The following is an 11,698-nucleotide window of genomic DNA, read 5'->3' on the forward strand; positions in this document are numbered from 1 at the left end:
ACTCTGTTTCTTTATCATATTTATGATTTGGATATGATAGTTCAAATTTATGCATTTAAGTCACTTTTTTATTTCTGATTTGGCTACTATTTTTTATTTTATTTTATTGTATTTTGGCCCCATTATTGTTTATATTCGAATATTAAACCTTAATACGACATTGTGACGACCCGCCTTGGGGTATGACTTGTATTATTTATGGTCCAAATAACAATTAAATTAACCCTAACCTTTTCTATTTGATTAATTTATTTAGTTATTTATAATTTTACCTTTAAATTTCTGTTATTTTAATTTATGTATTTACTTTTTAGCATTTACATTTCAGTCCTTTAAATTCTAACTTTTTATTTTCTGTAATTTCTTAATTTAAACTTTATGTTCTGATTTCTCTCATTTAGTCCTTTATTTAATGTTTTCATTTTAGTTCTACATTTTTTGTTCCAATTCGATCCTTTTATATGTGTTATTTTTTTTAATTTTTGGTCTTCAATTTCAATTTCGTTAAATTAGTCCTATAATTTTAGGTTTTAAATTAAAATTTTTGATTTAGATTTTTAATATTTTAGTCCCAATCTAGATTACTTACAATCTTAATTTAGTCCTTAAATTAGGTGAATTCTTAATTTGGTCATCGCTTTTGCTCGAGGTTCTACTTTAATTATTCGAATTGCTATATTGATTAAAATTAATTTAAGTTAATATTAGAGCCTTCACATTAGGTTTAATTATTTTAGTCCTCTAATTTATGGAACGATTCGATTTTAGTTCTCGCATTTAGATGCACGAGGGCTCATTTCGATTATTCTATTCAATAAAAAATGATAATTGATTAGGGTCAATAAGTAGAGCCTTAATCTTGGTTTCTCACTTTTTAGTCCGTGAACCGTTTTATTTAGATACTCCTTTAACATAATCCATTTGGATAATTAGACCCTCCACTTTAGATTAGATTTCAATTTAGTCCCTTTAATTTAGGGAGTAATCTGAGTTGGCCCTCACCTAAATGCTCAAGGGACCATATCAATTATTCGATTAAATAAATAGTTAAAATAAAGTAGGTGTAATATTATAGCCTTCATTTCTAGGTTTATACCTCTAGGTTCTTTAATTATTCATAATTTGACACTTTAAGCTAGAGAAAGCCTTAATCTACCTTAAGTTTAATTAGGATTAATAAATTGTTTGATTGCATATATTTTCAAACCTAAGGCAATGTTCACTTACTAGGAAGTCAATAGTATATCTCCCGCAAGTATGCTCAGGGGGTGACTACTGGTGATTCTCGAAATAGGTCGACATAATTTTCAAGACCTCATCATGATTTCTAAAATATCAAGGCAATATTCGGTTATTAGACACAATAACTGATCTCCTGCATTCATGGTAGGGGATGAATACTATTGGCTTTAATAAACAAATACCCTTTTCAACTTTGCATATGTAATGATTTTTAATTATAAAGTTCGAACTCAAAATTTTTGATTCTAAATATAGGGTAATCAACTAGGTACCAATTGTTGGGTACTATAGGGGTGCTAATCATTCCCCACGCATAACTGACTCTCAAACCTATTTTTGGTTTTCGTAGACCCTAAAACTTGATATTTTGATAAAAATAAAATATTTTATTAAAATCACCCAGTTTTTATGGTGTCCCGATCGCACCTTAAAATGAGTGGTGGCGACTACTCAAATTTCAAAACCTTTTCGAAGAAAACCCCCAAGTCATACTAAGTTTTCCCTGCCTGAACAAAAAACGGTGTCGATAGCTTGGCGATTCTGCTGTGGATTTTTGTTTTCCAAAATACCTTGAGAGTCGAGCCATGAGTTGGTTGCCCTATATTTAGGATTTTGGAAATTATAAGTTCAATCTTATTTAATTTAAAGTTCATTATGTTATTTTAAGGAAGAAAAAGAAAAAAAAGAAAAAGATTTTCTCTTTGGTTAATGCTTACACTTCTGTGAATATTTAGGATTATTGTATATCATAGCACTAAACCGAGCTCAATCCCGATTTACCTAACTAGGAGGAAACGTCACACCTCACGGGGAACATTAAGCGTCACACCTCATGAGGATCATTGGGCTTCATTCTATGGGTCTGACAAATTACCTTTGGAAAACATCCTAAGTTATCTATCCATATATCAGTTCCGAGATACGCTTTTAGTGGTGTGATCCGTTAAATTGAATCCAATTTGCAAGTCTATAATGTTCCAGAATCGGAGTCCTTGTTAACCTTAGCAAGTTGTAAGGATAACTTGGGAACCCTTTGCTAGAACCCAACCTCATGTAAAGCATTTTGAAAACCTACCCCGCTAGAGCTATTTGGATAGCCTAGGAGAACTAGAACACATGCTGTTAGGATTCTTAATTTCCTTCATATGCTTTGTTTTTTAGTCTCAGCTTCAAGTTGTATTTAATTATTTTTGCTAAGCTTACATTTCTTTGAATAATCATTTTAACTAACTTGATTCTTTTTATCTTGTTTCTACTAACTTGATTTCCTTTTGTCTTGTCTTGTGCTTTGTTGTATTTTTGCTTGAACATGACATATCCTTCAAAGGTATTGTTCCCTAGAATAATCGATCTTTTAGAAGGTTCTTGAAAAACAATGCCCACAACAATATTTTTCATTGGGTTAGATATAATTTCAAAGATTCTCTACGTAGATCGAGTAACGTCAAGAGATAGTCCACCTACTAAAGAGAGAAGCCGAACATCTACCTACTGAGGTAACAAGTTGGACTAAAAAAGATTCAACGCTGATGCCAATATTTGAAGGTCACGAACCTGCTCGATAAATTTCTGAAAGTATGAGATGAAGTAGAATCTTTAAAGGTTTTCAATATCTGATGAAAGACGATGCAATACCCAAACGTTCGCAGGAGCTGGACAACTTGAAGATGAACCAGATTCTCATTTGCCAGTGTACCGAGACATTTTTGGTTTCTCAAGAATTTTTCAAGGAACAATTATTTTTGGGATCAATTCTTTTGTTTCATTTACATTTTGTATTTTGCATTCCCATTTTTGCATCTTTGAATTTGTATGTATATCTTTGCATTAGAATCTATACATTATACATTGCATCTCAACGTGCATTAATCACGGATCCTGGGAGTAACTCGTAGAGAATCTTGTGATAGAAGTTTTTGAGGCAAATTGAAGTCACCTCATTCGTACATGGAAAAGAATTGAGAGCTATGGACGTAATGTTAGCACCGTCTGAAATTTGAGGCACATCGTTGAGATCTGTGGAGCACCAAAGAGCAAGGTCCAAAATTTTTTTGACCCAGGGGTATTGACGTTTAACGTGTAATGAGGCATTCTGGTGCCAATCAGGAAAAAGTTATTCTATTCACTGTGAAACCTTATTGTATTAGCTTTGTCCTGTTTGAACGTGTTTTTGTTCTTTCTTTGTATACTCTATAAATATTTTGTTGCTCGAAATCATGTCATTTTCCAAGGTTATGAGCAATAAATAAAGTTTTAATCTTGTAATTCTTTGAATATCGAATGAATTAAAGGTTCTTTTACTACTCCATTAATTATATAGTTTTTACAAGTGGCAAGATTAGACCTTCCATACCTCATCCAAAGCCTAAAGAACCATTGCTTGGTTCCTTAACCAAAATAACATATGTTTACTACCAAAATACCGAACCTTGACATCACTTCCCACTGAAACAATAAAGGCATGCCCTTATCCTCCTCGGGACATTAAACCTATACTTTAAGCCTCCCAGATGGAGTTGATCCTTCCTTAACACTACTTTTCCCAAGATAGATGGCTTCAGTTTCACTCATTTCCCTTCCTAGAAACAGAACTAACATTCATTTCCCAACCTCAGTAAAACCTGGAGGCATAAAGTACAAGATATTCGCATGTATATGAACCATTCCTATAAGAGAAGCGAGATGACGTATTGTGGATCGACTTTTCGAAAACAAGCTCGAGTAATTGGGGCATACCAGGAGCGAATGGTAGAGGAAGAAATAAAGGAATGATTGAAATAATTTTATCATGAATTAATTATGTTGTTTTTATGTAAATAAGGTTAATCCTGAATACCCATCCCCCTAGGGATACCTCTTTTACAAGGCCTTTCGTGTATGAGATGATGAACGACTTTGTTTTATTTATCCTTTCAAAAATGAAAAAGAAAAAAAACATATCCCTTGTTGTTCTCATTTGAGCCTATATTATTTTTCTTCTGATTCAACCCTAACCAAGGATCACCCTCTACACCAGGGGCAAGGTGAAGGAAATCTTCTTACAGAGGCAAGTCATGATGAAATAAAGTAAAAAATAACAAGATACCACAAGGTGGACAAAACACGAAGTGCTCGAAGATCAAATCGACTTGACAACACAGAGAGAAAAAATAAGAGATATATCAAAAAGAAAAAAACATAAAAAAGAGAGAAGAGAAAGAGAGAACAGGGAAAAAACAAAAAAAAAAGAAAAAATACTTCACGATGATTGACTCAATAATCCTAAAACCATAAGGTTGATCAAGTACGAATAGTTCGAAGATCCAGACTTAATAAAAAGATCAAGAATGCGATGACATAACGAGATGGGGATGAACTCTAGGGTGAAAACCCAAAAAATGGGTAGTCTAGAGAGATCTAGGAAAATGAAATGGTTGTAATCAAATTCAAATTAGACAGAACAAGATTGAAGATATCAAGAAAAGTTGATCATTGGTTCGATAACCCTTAAACACTTTTTTTGACTTATTTATCCATTTCTTTTATAACAGAGAGCCCTGACCTACATTATGTGCCTGAAAAGTCCCTTCTAATCATACATGAATTTCTAAGTGGAGAGACTATCTTCAAATTTCATTCCACCCTTTAGGGTTAATTTTATTTGCAAAAAAAAATAGTTTTCTAAAATCTTTAATGCATGATAGGGAAAAATAACAAAATGAGAGTTCAAGACGTAAAATTTTAGATGACGTATTGAAACCAAAGGAGAATTCGAGTTGAAAACATGAAAAGGCAGCTCAAATAAGAAGATTGTCAACTACTGCACAGAAGACGATCTTATACATTTCTTGATAAAGTACTCAAAAACCCAAAGGCGCTCACAAAGGCTGGGAACAAGTGAACATTTCCAGAAGATGAGCATAACGACCGCTTCATAAGATCAATGAACACCAAAATCAAGAAAGCTAGAACTTAACTAAAGAAACCCACCTGAAACACATTACCTCCCCAAATTAACCTGAAACACTATACTTTCTCAAGGCAACCTAAGCCTTATATATGCATTAATCTTTACACTTTTCAAATGTATAATTTTTGAAGGATTAAAAGAGTATTTGATTTATTTGATATTCAATGAACTCTTTTATTACAATTTGTTATGATTGTGAGCCTGGAGAAAATGTCATCATATTTCAAATTTATTCATCAATTTTTTTTACATTTCTAAAATTGAAAGAGGAAGAAAAATGTTTTCAAACATGACAATCTCAAGTGAAAAAAGTCTTTGTAGCTGGTGAGGTTCGTTCTGACTCAATTGGAGAAAAAGAACAAATGATTGAAGAATAATGAAGCATTTCACAATCTTGAAAGCAAAATAGTCTGAGAGATCAGAAAGACTGAAGGATAGAACTTATAACACTTCCTTGTGATGTTATCACTAACCCATCAAGAAGAAGATGATCACCTTAGTCAAAAGGGGCACATATATCAGCTCATAGCAAAAATTCAAGACATTTATGTTAGAAGAATTGATCACTTCTTAAGTGTCCATGACATCATGAATAGAAGCCCCCAAGCTAATTCAATAACATTGATGTTTAGTGACACCAGAATGAGACCATTCGAGATTAAGATTTTGGCACGAAGAGAGCCATGAGTACCCACATTGGGGCATTACCAAAATCAGACCACACGGAGATCCGAAGATTCAAATCAAACAAACATGATGAATGAGCCTAGCCGCTTAGAGTGCCAAGGCCATAATGAAAATAAACAAAGTTTACCTGGAGAAACAGATCATTCATGCTTCAGTTGGAAGACCTGTCATGAGAAACAAATTTGATTGAGTGGTCGAGTCAGAGACAAAAGTGGCGTCAAGGCCATATACCTGGTCATAACAAGAAGTTGAGAGAGAAACCATTTTCTCTGAAATAAAGATAGAAAACAAAGACCACAAGATGATCAGGTTGATCCTCAGAAGATTGTAAACCTGAGTTGGCAAGTTGCTACATCGATATTGAGGTAGGTTTCACGTCTCTACTTTTATGCGAGAAGAAGAATGTTCAACATTTCTACATACAAGAACCTCATGAATTACATTTAGATACATATCCATTGTATGCATATTTCATTCATCAAGGAATATTTTATGGATTGTTCAAAGAAAAGAAGAGATCGAAGAAAGGGTATAATTCAAGTCTCGAATGGAGAGGATTTTGTTCAAAGTGGATAAACCTCAAGGATCGAGGATCCCAATTGAGAAGAATCATTACGTTGATATGGGGGAATGTTACCCAAACAATATGATGTTTTCAAATGAATATGGAAAGAATCTAAGCCTAATTTTCAGGGGTTTCTTGATGTCTTCAAATAAATTTTCAAGAAGCTAGGCCTATATTTTAGGGGTTTCTTGATGATAACCATAAATAAAATTTTGAAGAAGCCAAGTTTTATTTTCAAAGGTTTCTCGATGATGAGTTCTTTGGGCCTCGTAATACACAATTGCATTATTCTGGTGATTTTTCATGTATAAATGTTGGAGCCACAAGAAATGATGAATGTTTCCTATGCCAGTAGTTATGATGCTGAGCCAATATTGAGTGCAGAAAGGGTTTCCATAAGTTTTAATTTCACCAATTTGGAAGCTCATGTTATGTCTGCGCCAAGATTAAAAGTGGATAACCGGGAAGTTCTCTTTCTGCTAAATGGGCGATAGAACTTTGGAAAAATCAATGCAAAGCTAGGAGGGCTGATTCAATGTTAGCAATTGAGCAAACACCTTCAATTCCAATTGTTTCTAAGGTTCCAACTACCGTCCTTGGAATGGATGTAACATAGGACTTATCAGGGAATACAAATGTTCTGTCAGTTTCTACGACAGTTAGTTCTAGACAGTGGCTGTTGATTTTTCATCAAAAGGTGACAGCGAGTACACGGTTTTCAAAGTTGGAAATGATAGATTATCTTTTCAAAACTTTTTGACAAAGCTGAAAGCTTTATTTGATTCTACACAAGTTAAGCCAGGAGAAGCCAAATTTATCAAGAGTAAAAATTATTGGGGCAAGATGTGCCCGTTCACAACTCAAGATTATCAAGAATGCACTCAGGTGTGATAGATAAGGAAGACAACCAAACTAGGAAGAGAATAAAGATTGCTCTAGCAATAAAGATTCCTCTTGCAACTATTCCCAACAGATCAAGAAAACATGCATTCATACATATTACATGAATTTGTATCTTTACATCATACATTTTGTCATTTTATAAACATGATAAATTTTGATTTACCTCTTATGAGGATGCCTGTAAAATCTATTTTGAGAAACTATTTTGTCATTCTTAGGATCATTTTTCTAGAAAATTATATGAGTCATTCTTAGGACCATTTTTTTGAGATGTCATTTGAGTCATTCTTAGGATTGTCTCCCTAGAAACATTTTCAGTGATATATGTCTTCAACTTGACTTTTTCGTGTACAGAAGTCAACCCTTTTACCCAGAAGTGGCCAGATCGCTTCAATGTGAATGAGTAGTGTTGTTTCCAAGAGGGACCTAACAAAGATGAAAACTCAGCAAAGATAAAGGAGCAAAGATTCACTAGATAATAAAATTTTCAACCCTAAAATGACATCTTATATGCATAATAGGCATTTGCAAGATAGAAGCATACACATTCATTTTATCAGGTTTTGAATATTTGATAGTAATTCAAAGAGTCAACAAAGATTTCATTTCACGACTTCAAGAGGAAAAAGATGATTTCAACAAAGAATTAATCCATATTTTTCACCATTGAAAGAAATGAATTTCAACAAAAATTGAGGACCATCAGGTCATTACCTTTGGGTACTTTAAATACAAATCACTGACATAAAATAATCTTTTTTCGGGTTAAAACTTTTCAAAAAGAGGATAAACCAGTCAACATTTCCAATGGAAAGGTTCATAATGAGAAGAACTCATCCGACGAGGGAGAAGAAGTTCATAATGACAAGAACATGTTCAACCTTAGCTCGATTCCACCACATAAGAAGTTGGAACAGTACCAATACTTGGCTCATCCATCGTATATAGAGTTGGATCAACATAATCACTTTGTTCGATTCCATCACAGAAGGAGGTGGATCAACAGTTCCAAATCAAGAGTTCATAATGAGAACTCATCCGATGAGGGAGAAGAAATTTATAATGAGAAGAACTTGTTCAACCTTAGCATGGTTCCATCATAGAAGAAGGTGGATCAACATTTCTAATGAGAGAGTTCATAATGAGAAGAACTCATCCAATAAGGGAAAAGAAGTTCATAATAAGAAGAACTTGTTCAACCTTAGCACGATTCCATCACTGAAAGAGGTGAAACAACATTTCCAATGCGAGAGTTCATAATGAGAATAACTCAACAAATGAGGGAGAAAAAGTTCATAATGAGAAGAACTTGTTAAACCTTGGCTCATCCATCGCATATGGAGTTAGATCAACATTACCACTTTGTTTGATTCCATTACAGAAAGAGGTGGATCAACATTTCCAGTGGAGAGTTCATAATGAGAAGAACTCATCCAATGAGGGAGAAGAAGTTCATAATGAGAAGAACTTGTTCAACTTTAGCTCGTTTCCATTATATAAGGTGTTGGAACATCACCAATTCTTGGCTCATCCATCGCATTTGGAGTTGGATCGGCATCATCATTTTGTTCGATTCCATCACAGAAGAAGGAGGATCAACATTTCCAGTGAAGAGTTCATACTGAGAAGAACTCATCCAACGAGGGAGAAGAAGTTCATAACGGAAAGAAATTATTCAACCTTGGTTCGATTCCATCATAAAATGAGGAGAATCAACATTTCCAAGTGGGGAGTTCATAATGAGAATAACTCGTTCGATAAGGGAGAAGAAGTTCATAATGAGAAAAACTTGTTCAACCTTAGCTCGATCCCATTGTATAAGGAGTTGGATCAGTATTATCATTTTGCTCGTCCATCACATAAGGCGTTGGATCAACATCACCATGGCTCGTCCATCGTATAAGGAGTTAGATTAATATCACCTTGGGACAACCATCGCAAAGGAGTTGGGTCAACGTTTCTAAGAGAATAAGTTCAGAATGAGAAGAACTTGTTCAATCAGGTCTTACCCATTGCAGAAAGAAGTGGATTAACATCCCCATGAAGAGTTCATAATGAGAAGAACTCACCCGATGAGAAGAAAATATAGCGCAATAATTGCAGCAGTACAAGCTGTATAAAAATGGTGCTTATTATCTTTTCCCTATTACTGTTTCACAGCAATGATCAAAGAGGGGCATATGTAATCACCATTTTCATTCCCAATAATAAAATCAATCTAAAAAATAGTAAAAAATTGATCTGGAAAATTTGGGATCCCCATTCTCCTACCTCATCTACCCTCTGCCATCTACCCAGTTACTGCTGCACCAACGCCACAACAACAAAGCTAATGACCCATCAATAAAATCACACACACATAAGAAAAGAAAATTGTAAAAAATTTAGATTTTTAACTTACGATTGTAACCCGAGAATGGTTTATTTAAACCCCAAAAATCATTTGTAAAGGAAAACTCTACCCATTCAAAAACAAAAAATTTGTAAAAAGGGAAACTCGACCCTATTTTTTCTTTGGAGCAAAGCAATAAAAAAAATACATTTTCAGAACAACAAATTTTCATTTGAAATACAAGACATTTTCTCTTTTCTCAGCAACACAGAGCAATAGGGATTTTTTTATCAATGTTTTTATCCATTTGAATAAGAAAAGTGGGAAGGGTTTTGAGTTTCTTATTGAGTGTGACTCACTGTAAGGTTTTGTTAGTTTCAATTCATGGCTATTCGAGGTATCATTGGAGAGGGAGGAGAAAACCAAGAGTGTGGGGGTTTTCGGAGTCCGAAGATGGTATGGAATCGGGTTTTTCTTCGGGAAGGTTTTGTATGTCCTTTTAGGCTTCGATCTAGGTGTTGGGGGTAGATCAGAGAGTGGTAAGGTTATTAGGAGTTTAGCATCGTTGGAGTTCGAGGAAGTCGAGGAGTTTCATGGTCCTTTCGTGGAGCTAAGCACCAAATCACGTAAAAATCGATCCCCAATCTATAATCACGACATCAAGATGAGTCGAACGGTGTGTTTTTGGACTTGACATCCACGGCAACCGTGAATGGTGGCAGGTTTGGTGAGTCTCGGTTGGGGGAAAGTTGAGAGAAATGGAAGGTTTTTTTTGTAGGCTAGGGTTACAAAATAAATCCAAAACAAAATAAAAAAGGGGTTTATATAATAGAGGTTTAAGGGAAAATTAGCTATTCTTATCGCGTATTTGCATTTTAGTCACATGTTGTGACTTTTTTGTGATTGTTTTAATCTTTATGGCCTAATTGTATGATTTTACCTATTATGATTGTTAGTATATTTCAGGTTGATAAAAAAGAAAATTACACATAGGTCATCGATAATTTAACATATTTTTTTCAGATTGGTCCCTGCTTACCTTTATTTTTTTAAATTCAAATGTATGAGCACTGTTTGCACGATTTTCCATATTTTTGTTAGCTTAGAACAAATAGGAAATTTTATCTAATATCCCCTAAAAGCTATCGTGTTTTTGCGTTTTGGTCAACTGCGAGGACCAAAAATAATATTTTATCCTTTTTTAATTGCACCAATTTCTTTATTTACCCTTTTTACTCATGTCATGAATAGTTGATATATATGCTTTTGTACCCCTGAACCTTTAACGTATTTTTTACACTTTAGTCACCAAATTTTTTATTTTAATTTTGGCACTCTGTTTTATTTCTTTTAAATTTAGTCTCTATGTTGTTGTGTTTTTTCTCTAAAATTAACTGATGGATTTTATATTTATTCATTTTAGCCACTATTTGGACTCTACTTCTTTACCTTATTTATGATTTGGATATGATAGTTCCAATTTAAGCATTTTAGTCACTTTTTTATTTCTGATTTGGCTTACTATTTTTTAATTTATTTTATTGCATTTTGGTCCCATTATTTTTTATATTTGAATATTAAACCTTAATACGACCTTGTGACGACCCGCCTTGGGGTATGAATCGTATTATTTATTGTTCGGATAACAATTAAATTAACCCTAACCTTTTTTTATTTGATTAATTTATTTTTCATTATTTATAATTTTACCTTTAATTTTTTGTTATTTTAATTTATGTATTTACTTTTTAGCATTTAGATTTCAGTCCTTTAAATTCCAACTTTTAATTTTCTATAATTTCTTAATTTAAACTTTATGCTCTAATTTCTCTCATTTAGTCTTTATTTAAAGTTTAAATTTTAGTTCTACATTTTTATATTGTTCCAATTCAATCCTTTTATATGTGTTATTTTTTTCCATTTTTGGTCTTCAATTTCAATTTCTTTAAATTAATCTTAGAATTTTATGTTTTAAATTAAACATTTTGATTTAGATTTTTAATATTTTAGTCCTAATCTA

General features: G+C 33.3%; 1 pseudogene; it reads right to left on the reverse strand.

Annotated features, from left to right (window-relative positions):
- LOC120203280 overlaps nt 1-3,200 on the reverse strand; it is an 18,096-nt pseudogene extending 14,896 nt beyond the window's left edge.
- Nucleotides 3,201-11,698: the final 8,498 nt, after the last annotated feature.

The sequence above is a fragment of the Hibiscus syriacus genome, unplaced genomic scaffold (assembly GCF_006381635.1).
Source record: "Hibiscus syriacus cultivar Baekdansim isolate YM2019G1 unplaced genomic scaffold, ASM638163v2 tig00009674_pilon, whole genome shotgun sequence".
Taxonomy (NCBI): Eukaryota; Viridiplantae; Streptophyta; class Magnoliopsida; order Malvales; family Malvaceae; genus Hibiscus; species Hibiscus syriacus.